The sequence below is a fragment of the Haliotis rufescens genome, unplaced genomic scaffold, assembly GCF_023055435.1.
Source record: "Haliotis rufescens isolate VD_foot unplaced genomic scaffold, xgHalRufe1.0.p SCAF_17, whole genome shotgun sequence".
Taxonomy (NCBI): Eukaryota; Metazoa; Mollusca; class Gastropoda; order Lepetellida; family Haliotidae; genus Haliotis; species Haliotis rufescens.
In genome coordinates this window covers 2,962,796-2,975,479 of record NW_025963857.1, presented here as the reverse complement: position 1 = coordinate 2,975,479, position 12,684 = coordinate 2,962,796, and the positions used below count along the sequence as shown (strand labels likewise).

At 41.1% G+C, this 12,684-nt stretch overlaps 1 protein-coding gene across 4 annotated transcripts in view; it reads right to left on the bottom strand.

Annotated features, from left to right (window-relative positions):
• LOC124146632 (GDP-mannose 4,6 dehydratase-like) overlaps window positions 1-12,684 on the bottom strand; it is a 77,718-nt gene that overhangs the window by 64,477 nt on the left and 557 nt on the right. The gene's annotated exons all lie outside the window — the stretch shown is intronic.

The window sequence follows — 12,684 nt, the reverse complement described above, 5'->3', positions numbered from 1 at the left end:
TCAGAGACGGAGGAAGTGTGTCTTATCCAGGAGGTGTTCCAGCAAGAACAACTTTTGTTTGAAGAAATAAAAGGAAGTGGTGTGTCAAGTCTGACGCAGGTAAGCTGCCATTGTTGAAATTGAACTCAGCGTTGAGCACGGTCCAAAGCGTACTTGAGATCAAGTTGAGCACGAAAACGTACTCAGATTTTTTATAACCTCCGTTTATAGAGCCTGAGTTTTAAGTTGAGCACAAAACAAAATTTGAGCATGAAATCAAACTCAAGGACGTTTTATAACCTTGGGGCCAAGTCCATGGCAACTCACCTGTACATAGTTTACATTAATGCTGTCTTCAATTAATCATTGGAATGGAAAACAACTGGAGCTCTAATAGAAAACACTGCAAGCTTATCTCCTACAGTATCTACTCAGGTCCTCATCAACTCTCACCTGTGAGTGGCACATGGAAGGTATGCATCAGGAAATGAAGCAAATCAGTATACACTGGATTGACCTGACAGAATCAATATCTTGTCACCTAAACAGTTTTCAACATGACCCAATCAACATGGCTGACATGAACTGTGTGACATATATATCAAGCCTCAGTATTCAGTCAAGAGGCCAGTGTGCGACATATACTCACACGCAAAAGAATCGCAAGTCGAGTATGCAGTATACATGTTATTTATTTTCAACAGTAAAGACAAGAAATACTAATAGGGCAAGATTGACAAAAACTTGACTGAAGACAGTTTAATGGATTAAAAGGCAGATGGCATAATTGTTTTTTTCAAATGTTAAGGGCTTACACAGTTTCGGGTCAATACCCAAAATGTCAGTCAATACCTGGTGTGACCACCATTAGCATTGATCACTGCCACAAATCTCCTGTACATTGAGTGGATCAAATGATTTGTGAAGGCCCTTGGGATCCTCCTGCACACATCCAGAGCAGCTGTGCGTAGTTCATCGGCAGTTGTAGGGACTGGGCGCACATTGTGCAGACGCCTTTGAATCTCATCCAACGAGTGTTCGATGGGGTTCAGATCAAAGCTGACGGCTGACCACGGTAGAACACAGATGTTGTGTTGTTGCAGAAAGGCCATGGTAGCTCTGGCAACATGGGGACGAGCGTTGTCCTGCTGGAAAATGTGTTGTTGATGTTGTGCAAAAAATGGAACAACGTGGGGTCTGATCACTTGGTCGATATACCGCTGAGCAGTGACGCCGTGTCCCCGACCTTGACCAACATTCAGTAAGCACATTGGTCCAAGTCTCGCATTAAGTCCAATCCCTGCCCATATCATGACGCTAGGTCCACCCCATTGATCCCTTTCCACAACGTTTCTGTCAGAGAAACGATCACCTCGCCACCGCCAAATTCTGACTCTTCCGTCTGCATGGGAGACACAAAAGCGACTTTCATCAGAGAAGATGACAGGCCTCCACTCACGATGACGCCAATTGAGATGACCCTGTACCCACTGAAGTCGTGCTTGTCGATGCCGTAGGACGACGTACTAGTCGGCGACATCTGAGGTTGTTGGAACGGAGACGTCGGATCACAGTGTCCTGGCTACTGTGTCGATTATGTGTTCCTCTGGTCTGTCGAGCACTTTCACTTGCAGTTAGGAACGGATGTCGCTGGTGTTGACGGGTAATCTGCCGATCTTGTCGAGTAGTGGTGACCCTAGGACGACCACTCCGAGGAAGGGCTCTATGGTCTGTGTAGCATTGTATCGATGCAGGAGACGGTAAATTGTGGTTATGTTAACGTTGAAATGACAGGCAACATCTTGGACAGACACTCCAGCTTCCAAACACCCGATAGCCTGGTTTCTCTGAATTTGAGTTAGGCGTGGCATTGTTGATCAAGGAGTGGTAGGTTCAAGAATCGGCCACAGTTTTATACCCATAACAGTTGGTTACAGTTCGTGCATTTTCGATTTTGCGAGAAATGGGTGCATGATACCCACATATTCATTGAAATGGTGCGTTTTGGCGATTCGTTTTTTATGTTGCGTTTTTACTGGGGGCTTCCATAATGCAACCAAAAATATTGATAACACCATCAGGCTTCACTAAATGCTAAAACTTGTATCAATTTATGGTTCCGTGTTTGTTACCTATTTCCTTAAAACCGCTTGCGTTTCTTTTGCGTGTGAGTATATATCAAGTCACAGAATTCAGTCAAGAGGCCAGAGTATGACATATATCAAGCCACAGTATGCAATCAAGAGGCCAGTGTATGACATATATCAAGCCACAGTATGCAGTCAAGAGGCCAGAGTGTGACATATATCAAGCCACAGTATGCAGTCAAGAGGCCAGAGTATGACATATATCAAGCCACAGTATGCAGTCAAGAGGCCAGAGTATGACATATATCAAGCCACAGTATGCAGTCAAGAGGCCAGAGTATGACATATATCAAGCCACAGTATGCAGTCAAGAGGCCAGTGTGTGACATATATCAAGCCACAGTATGCAGTCAAGAGGCCAGTGTATGACATATATCAAGCCACAGTATGCAGTCAAGAGGCCAGTGTATGACATATATCAAGCCAAGGTATTCAGTCAAGTGAGGTGAGGTGTAATTGAGTTTAACGTCGCGTCCAAGATTATTGCACTTATATAGCGACGTGCATTGACGTCTGTTTGTGTGTGGCTGCTTGTACTAGTCCGGACTGATGCCGATTTATAGTGCTAGCACACTGAGATACCATGCCGCAGTTCAACATGAATACCCCACTCAGACACAGTATACTGACTCCGAGCCTGACTCCTTGTTTTAGCCCCTTAATGCCGAGCGCCAGACAGGGTAACAACAAGTACCATCTTCTAAAGTCTTTTGGTATGACGCGGCCGGGGATCGAACCCCGGACCTTCCGCTCCCTGGGCGGACGCTCTACCACTAGACCACGGAGGCGGTCTATTCAGTCAAGTGGCCAGTGTATATATATCACGCCACAGTATTCAGTCAAGAGGCCAGTGTATATATCAAGCCACAGTATGCAATCAAGAGGCCACTGAGTGACATATATCAAGCCACAATATGCAGTTATCGTCACACTCTTGAATCCTGTCACACATGTCCCTGTCTGATGTGTTGGTATTTTACAATCACCCTTGTTAGGCCCATGAGAAGTTAACACACATCTATAAAACAGCATTTAATGTTTGTTTGTTTGTTTGTTTGTTGTTTAATGCCGCACGCAGCAATATTCCAGATATATGGCAGCGGTCTGTAAATAATCAAGACTGGACCAGACAATCAGGTGATTGACATCATGAGCATCGATCCACGCAACCAGGTCAGCGAGCCTGACCACCCGATCCTGTTAGTCGTCTTTAATGACAAGGAAAGTCGCCTTCTACAGCAAGCATGGGTTGCTGGAGACACACAGGTCGCATTCAATGAGTATTGACACTGAAATAAAATTGTGATAAGACCATATTCAGACAGCTTTGCTTGATAGATTACTCTGGTATAGTACACAAAGTATGTCCTGGAAAACTTCTAAATGAAAGCAAAGTCATCAATGATGCAGTGTTCCCGTTTACCAGTGATTACCAGTTTTCTACCGGTAAAATCAGGCTTGGACCGGTAATTCATGTGACTGCCAGTCCCTGTGGACCGGCAAATAAAGTACTTATAAATCTTTGTTGTTAACAAAGCATTGGTGATATTCATATAAGTACATGTTATAACAAAGTCAGCTTGTCTGCTACCTTCAGGGTTTACCCTTGTCTATTTCCAGGTTAAATATCCAGTTGTAGCGACTTTATCTCAAAATATAAAAAAAATAAAGAGAAAATTGTGACTGAAGTTTGTGTGAATGACGTATAGACCAAATTTAGTAACTTAAGCGATGACATCTTTGCACTGAACATGAAGTTGAAAGAATTAAAACCAAATAATTTTCACACGTTTATTTATTTGTTGAAAGTTGGGACTGGCAAAAATTAGAGTTGCCAGTCCACAAGGACTAGCAGTTTCAAAAGCCAGCGGGAACACTATGATGATAATTCATCTGTTACAACAGCTTCATGTTATCTCAGGATATATTGACATCATATGCCGGCATACAATATTGATTCAGGTTAATATATGATATGTTAATATGATGTCAATATATCCTGAGATAACTTCAGCTGTTGTAACAGTGTTGCTAACTGTTTGACTGTATTGGGCCCCCAACATTTCTTCTTAACTCTCAGCCTGCCAAATGTCCAGCACTCTTTTAACCTGAATCAACATTGTACATCATGATGTGCTGGCATGATACATCTACACCTGCATCAACTGGCAAGTATTGACCAAGGGTCAACCAGGAGTGCATATCAAATTCTTTTATAGTGATTGAGCATGGACATGAAGACCATCATGCCTGAGTAACAGCAAAGTCATCCATGACGGTATTCCTCTGCCTGACTGCTGTTCTTGTTTTTAGCACAAATACGCGTGCGTATTGTACGCAAATAAATAAGTCTTGTGAGCATTGATCAATCGGAAGGGGTGCTAATTGGGATTGTTCACTAGCCAATATATTAGCAAATATCACCGTTGGCGCTTATTAGAGCGGGGCGCTTATTACGTCGAATACGGTAGTCATGGTTATTTTATGCCAACAATGTATGACATTAGAGCAAACTGAAAGAGTTGTATTGTCGGGTCAGATAATACTTACATCTCATTGTTTTGTATGTTTGTTGGTTAACGGGGCACTCAGCAATAATCCGGGTATATGACGGTGGTCAGTAAATAATCAAGAATGGACAAGACAATGCAGTGATTGATATTGTGATATACACGCAATTAACCAGGACACATAGCTCGACCACCCAATCCATTAAATCACAATTTTGTTCACAGGCCATTGATCAAATAGCAATCTCATTAAAATCACATTTTAGTTTTGCTACCACTTCAAAAAGATCTGAGGACATCCCATTACGGGTCACTTCGCGAACTTTGACCAACCAACGAAATGACCTACAAGAAGTCGACATTAGCCAACCAGAAAAATGCTTTCTCCAGCTATATGGCACTAGTTTCCATTCCAGACTGCTTTGAAAATATTTTAACAAAGTTCTAAATTCAAAATTTGAAAAATGAACAAAAGAACAAAAAATGTCAAATAGATGGGTGAGATTATGGCAGTACTTCCAATAGGCTATGCAAAGCTTCTTCTGTTCAAATGTTTATCCTATTGAAGCGACAGACAGATGCACAGTCACACAGCCCATTACTGTCGATCGGAATACACCGTGTTAACCTGATTAGAAAACACATTCCAACTGCAACTTTCCCAATTTGGTTGCAACACTCTGATTGGTCAGTTGAAAGGTCTATCTGAGTCTGATGTGACCCATAATGTCATGTTCTCAGATCTATGTTTAGAGGTTGCGAGAACTGAGATCTGATTTTAATGAGATTGATGAAATAGTTGATCACAATTACTTTGGCATCATTGAGTGTCCAACAAAAACAGGCACGCATTTCAGGAGGATCATCCTAAATGTACTGGTACACTTAGTGTCATGTTTATTTCAACACTCTTGTGGACAAAAATATTGCAGGTTGCATTTAATTGCAGGATCCTTTGCATCTCAACTATGTCCGGTCACTCGTCCTCTTTCCATTACAGCACAGTAATTAATGACATATTTAATTCATGTAATCAATACCCACTCCTTCCTGCCGCTTGTCAACTGTTAGTAAACAGTGCAGCGTCCATCACTATGTGCTGTGAACTTGTCACGCCTCCTGAGACAATGTAGGGACTTTCTTCACAGGCCAGACCTTTTCCATACTTTGTTCAATTTTTAAATATTTTTGGCCATTTTTTTATTTTTGGGTTAAATGACATTTTTCTGTCAAAATTTGTCGTCAGATAGGTGAAGAAAACAGACATGATATTTCAAATTTGCTTTCTGTAAGTTAATAAAGTGATGGGTAGTCCTTTTGTTGATTTGTGCCTTACCAAGCACTCAAGAATATACCATGTTATCATAAAACAAAACAAATAAAAAAACAGCTTTTATGCACTCAATGTCATTGATAGGCTTTTGCCTTGCAAAAAATCTCAAATGATCCCCACTTGTCATGGTATAGTCCTCTGGGAGAGGAACGATGAACTAAAGCTATAGCTTTGCTGCCTGTGCCATATTAACCCTTCGCACTTAAACTGCAGACGTTGGGTGAGGCAATTTTGCTCTTAGGGTGGATAAGTAGGTTGGACCACTGTGGGAGAGGTAGTGGATCGTCTTCTGCTAGATTTTTCTGAGCTCGACGAACTACCCTCTAGCCGGCCACCGGGGCGCGACCAAAGTGAGAGCAAGATACCTTGTCTCCTTGATCCCCTGTATCACCTTGGGAAGTAAAAGTGGTGGCAGAAAAGCGTACGCTTTTAGCCCTTCCCAAGGGATACTGAAAGAGTCCACCGCCCAAGTCTGCGGATCCGGTAAGGGGGAGACATACGTCATGAGTTGGTGATCTAGGCAAGTAGCAACCAAGTTGATGTTTGGTTGCCTGAACTTCTGAAGCAGTAACTGGAATGCTTTTGTGTGAAGTTTCCACTCGGTCGGGGCCACCCTGTCTGGACGCTATAAACCATCAGCCAGAATGTTTCGACATCCAAGGATGTGCTGAACTATGAACTGTAGTTGCAGCCGATCCACTAGATGGAAAAATCGGAATGGAGAGATTGTGGATCATTCTCATCTTGTCTGGGTCCTTCATGGGTACCAGGCAGATGTGAGGATAGAACCATGGTGTAAAGACTGTGGTCGAACTGTGGTCAACTGTGGGTTTACCTCTACGTGTATATGGGAAACCCTGATATAGTTTGAAGAGTACGTAATCGTCCTTGAGACTTGCTTCTGCCACGCCCTTTCTCACTAAGGGAATACTGGTCTTCCTTGAGAGACACGTGTCTAGGCTTAAAATTGCCTGACCTGCCCCACTGGAATAGACTAAAAGAGACATGCTCTAGAGTCTTGAGCACAGCGTTTTGGGAACTTGGTGTGCGTGTCTGCGATCTGTTCATTGAATAGGGGAGTAGATGACCAAGGTTGACGTAGCAGCCTGCCCTTGAAATCAGAGTCCCAGTTGGAAAAACTCTTTAAGTCTTGGTGTGATGGTAATCTCCACCAGGGCAGCCTCAAGATGAATTTTCCTGTGTTCAATCTGACACTGTAGGAAAATCACTTTAGTTTGGAAGTGATCTAATCAGATAGGGTTATCCTCTGATAGATCCTGATCCACCACAAACATTGACGATGTTGGAGGCTTAAATGATGGAGCAAATGTAAGTTTGGAGAAGTCTTTCTCCAATGACCTTGTGGTGTCTCTCTTATTTACCCCGTTACCAGGGGAGGGCGTTACTGACACGAGATACCCAATCGGTCTGAATAAGGAGTCATGTGACGATGTTCCCGTACGTGCTGGCGTACTAGCGCTGCCAAGCGATGTATCATGATCCGGTTGCATAACCGAGTACGCGCAGGTCTTTGAGACAAGGCTCATCGGTGATGACTGGATCATTGTAGAAGCGCTTGGGCCATTGTCCAATTCGCGTACGGGAACGATGTTGACGCCTGAGCATACATCTGTTGTGCTGGATATGTTGGGACAGCGCTAAGCTGATCATGCATTGCCTGCATAATAGAGGCGCTTGGGTAGTAGTCAGGTAACTGAGACACAAAGCTCATTGGTATTGACTGGACCATGGCTTGTGTCTGCGCTACCCCCATCAAAGTGTCTTGAGACGCTGGTGCAGTTGCCGGCGTCGCAGATTTAACAGATCTGGATGTGTCAGACGGCCATTTACATTTAGAGTTTGGAGAGCAGATGTGCACCCAGGGCGCTCTCAAAATTAGAAATAGGGCTCTTATTAGAATGTTATTTTGGTGAAGAAACAGAGGTGAAAGATCATAAATTTCATGGTTTATGCTGATAGCCTGAAATGTTTATATACGACAAATATATTTTTCCAGAATTTAATAGCCCTTAATAAAGGGTGCATAAAAAAATGAGTGCATATTATACACAAATAAATAAGTCTTGTGTACATTGCTCAATCGGAAGGGGTGCTAATTGGGATTGTTCACTAGCCAATATATTAGCAAATATCGCTGTGGGCGCTTATCAGAGCAGGGTGCTTATTACATCGTATACTGTAGTCATATATGGATATCAGTTGTAGTTGTACTGGAGTGGAGAACTACATCTGATATCCACTCCACTGTATAAACATTGCTTCCTACCTGTATATATACTTGTCAACCACTTGCTTGGTAACAGTGTAAGAACCTACACTCTTAATTGTAATAAAGAAGTTCATCCATAAATTTTATCCTTACTTATTCAGAGGCTTAGGACAGGTTTATGTACTGCACACAATAACAATATTTATTGTATTACCGTATTCGACGTAATAAGCGCCCTGTTATTAGAATATTATTTTGGTTGAAAAAAAACAGTGTTGAAAGATAAATTTCGTGGTTTATGCTGACAGCCTGAAATCTTTATGTACGACAGATATATTGTTCCAGAATTATATTGCCCATAATTAAGGGTGCATATAACACACGAGTGTGTCTTTATATTATTATTTGTCATGATATAAGATCCATTTGTTTATATAATAAAAAGAAAACTATATTTATGCTTGTGAAATTTGTGTATAAAATGTTCAAGATAAGCGCACGTGTATATCATACAGTAGTAACTGCATGAGTTGTATGGGTCTGTTTGTCAAAAGAACAATAAAAGATTGTCATTGTCATCCTTGTCTTATGATTATGGAAATAGTTTTTGTGACTTTTATTATCATACAACCATGTACATCACATGATCCTAGGTAGTAACAAGGTAGTACAGTCAAATATGCTTAATTTGAGCGACCAATGAGTTCAAATATGAGAAAAATGTCAGATCAATATCATTTTGAGTCAGGCTTATAGTCTGGAAGTTAATTTAAGGTACCGACGTTTACTACAATATCTGAAAAACTATTGGACCTACTCCAGTCAAAGTTGGTATGAGATTATGAAACAGTCATACATAACTGGATATTACATTTAAAGACAATCGGTGCATGAATAAAAAATCTGTCTATTTAGCTATCACTATATTTCATCAACAACCAGACCTGTTCGTCACGGGTGGACTGAGCATTCATTGTAACAGCCATCTGCATAATGCTACCCCTGTGTCACAGGGCCATATGACACAGTTGAACCAATCAAATTAAAAAATTAAATTAAAAAATGATGGCAATAAAACATGTCACCAGCCTAGGTTGGTGTGTCAGTGTTCTCCAAAGGCTAGTAGGATTTAAGGATTTTTTATTTTATTTAACTTAATTATTTATTTATTGATGGTTTGTTGTGTAACGCCGCACTCAGCAATATTCCAGCTATATGATGGCAGTCTGTAAATAATTGAGTCTGGACCAGACAATCCAGTGATTAACATCATGAGCATCGATCCGCGCTATTGGGATCGATGACATGCATCAACCAAGTCAGCGAGCCTGACCACCCGATCCCGTTAGTTGCCTTTTACGACAAGCATGAGTTGCTGAAGACCTATTCTACCCTGGATCTTCATGGGTATATTTATTTATTGTAAAGAAAAAACTTGGGGTAGGGAATGAGCATTCTTTAACTGGGGCAAGGGTAAAGATCTTCCACTGAAAGATAAAGTATAATATTTTTCAACCACAGACAGACAATAGTTTTCAAATCAGATTTGATAGGTGAAGATCTTACTACACCTCCATAGCAGGGCGAGTCAGGTGATCACTGAGTGACCCTTGACCGCTACATCTCTCAAAATGTGCAGGTTCTTGAGCCATTCAGATGTCAGCTTTCTAAAACAATTCAGCTTCTTTTCCTTACGACCCCGATTTGGAAATTTGAATCTTACCGATAGAAAATCACCACAGAACACAAATATATACTCGATCGCACTCTGTTATGAGCATAGATGCCATGGGCTTTGAAACAACTGGGTGTATAAAATATCCACAACAAAATACGGGGGTGGCATTGCATTTTTGCATTTGAAACTTCTCAAATTCTTAATTTTTATGATGCAGAAATGAGAAATGCTTGTCTGAATGATTCACTCACTTGAGAGTTCACAAGCCTCCACTCTCATTGGTAGAAGGGAAAGTTCACCTGGTGCAACCTTTTATAAAGGTGTTCTCAGATCTTTAAGCAGAGCGGTATCGTATCAGAGGAAAAATTCTGATTTTAAGGATTGAAAATTTGTTGGCAAGAAAGAAAGACTCATAAGTTAAAATCTAGACAATAATAACATGGTGGTTTCAAGGATGTATTTCAACAGAACAAATATGAAACTTAGCGAAAACACGATGATACAATATGCATGTTTCCATGTCGATGAACGAAATTTGTCACATCTCCATTGAGGTAATCAAGAATGATTGAGTCGACACAGTACAACCTTTTAGAATTTGTGAATGCTGGCATTGCGGGTCCTCTGAAGTCCAGGATATTCTAGAGATGCACATTCAATTAAGGTACCAAAAGTCCCATTCACATCTGTCATACAGTTAACATAATTTTCTCTTCTATTTCAACAAAAAATGAGCTCATTATGTCCTAAAGTAGGCCTTGGCTCCTAGGCTTTGGCCAATCGGCAGTAAAGGCTGCTACGTATCAATAAAATCCAACACTGGTTGTTCATGCTATCAACCACTGGTCTGTCAGATCCTGTCGGATAAGGAACAGCATCAGTTGGTATATTTATGCATACAGCCTAAAAATCAACTGTTGAACAAATATGCATTGTGCTGAAATTGATTAAAATATATTTTTGAAGCTAAATAACATATGTCACCCTTAATCATTAAACTGGATGTTGAGACAGCACATGTTACAAATATCCATAAACAGATTATCAAAGACTTCATTTAAATCATCACTACTGAGAAATAACAAATCCCACTTGTAATATATCTGTACTGTTATAAACTGAAACAAATACAATTAACATCAAACAGTGCCACACAATAGGTGTGATGTTTCCACATAACACATTAAGAATGTTAAGAAAAAAAGTCAATATGAGAATTTACTGTTAAACAAATTAAGAAATATCAGCCACCAATTACTGATGAACGAGTAAGGTTATTATGTCGAACTTCAAAGCTCAGTTCATCTGATCAGTTTCAGACGGCCCTCATTGAGCCAGTTACTGATTTAGTACAATACGAACAGTAATGAACCATTGACAAAACATTTGGAGACAGATTTAGCTACAAAAGATGTGTTTGTCTCATGGTGAATTACCATCCCTAATCCTGTGAAATAGTGGACACTAATTGTAATCTTGTTTCAATTGTCTGCAAACACATTACTTAAAACAACACCATCTCGCCCATAACGAGATGAACAGATTGTGAGCCCAACTTGAACATGTGTTGAAAGAATAATTGACAGACAATAATCCTCATAAGTCACCAGAGAAGTGATGAATGGCTTAATTAGTAATTACCTGGGACGCTAGAAACAGATCACATGTTGTGGTGAATGTTAGGAAGGAAATGTTCTATGCTCTTGGCAACGAGATAATCCAAAGAATCTTTCATCACTAACTCATACACTGCATCACACAAACATTAAGGTTTTTGTCATCTCTCTGTGAGACTATTCCATTCACTGTTAACTTAAGAAGACTATCATTGGAAATTAAAAGTTTGATATGAAACTTTACAGATCAAGATGGGAACTTCTTTATCAGTAGTCACTAGGACTGTGACAAGTCCAAATTTACTACCTGGGTACCCATACCCCTATTACCCGACCCTACCTGGGTACCCGCTCTAGGTCTCAAGAGATACTAGTACAAAATGTCTGACTGGGACATATTGGTAACTGTAAAACGATCTGGTCATGCGAACACTGATGTTGACTGAAGTTTTATCTGTATTCAAACATGTGAAAGTCAGTAGTAATACATGCATAGTCAGAAAGAACATTAGTGACATGAAGTGTGACCATGGAGTTAAAGTGATTTTTTGTCATTAAACAAAAGGCCCATGAAGATCAAGGGTAGAATAGGTCTTCAGCAACCCATGCTTGCCGTAAAAGGCGACTATGCTTGTCGTAAGAGGTAACTAACGGGATCGGGTGGTCAGGCTCAGACTTGGTTGATGCATGTCATCGATCCCAATTGCGTGGATCGATGCTCATGGTGTCAATCACTGGATTGTCTGGTCCTGACTCGATAACTTACAGACCGCCGTCATATAGCTGGAATATTGCTCAGTGCGGCGTTAAACAACAAACAAACAAACATTAAACAATAGGTGAGGTGAGGTGAAATTGGGTTTAACGTCGCGTCCAAGATTATTGCACTTATATAGCGACGTGCATGCACGTGTGTGTGTGTGTGTGTGGCTGCTTGTACTAGTCCGGACTGATGCCGATTTATGGTGCTAGCTCACTGAGATACAATGCCGCAGTTTAACATGAATACCCCACTCAGACACAGTTTACTGACTCCGAGCCGACCAGTCCTTGTTTTAGCCCCTTAATGCCGAGCGCCAGACAGGGTAACAACAAGTACCATCTTTTAACGTCTTTTGGTATGACGCGGCCGGGGATCGAACCCCGGACCTTCCGCTCTCCGGGCGGACGCTCTACCACAAGACCACGGAG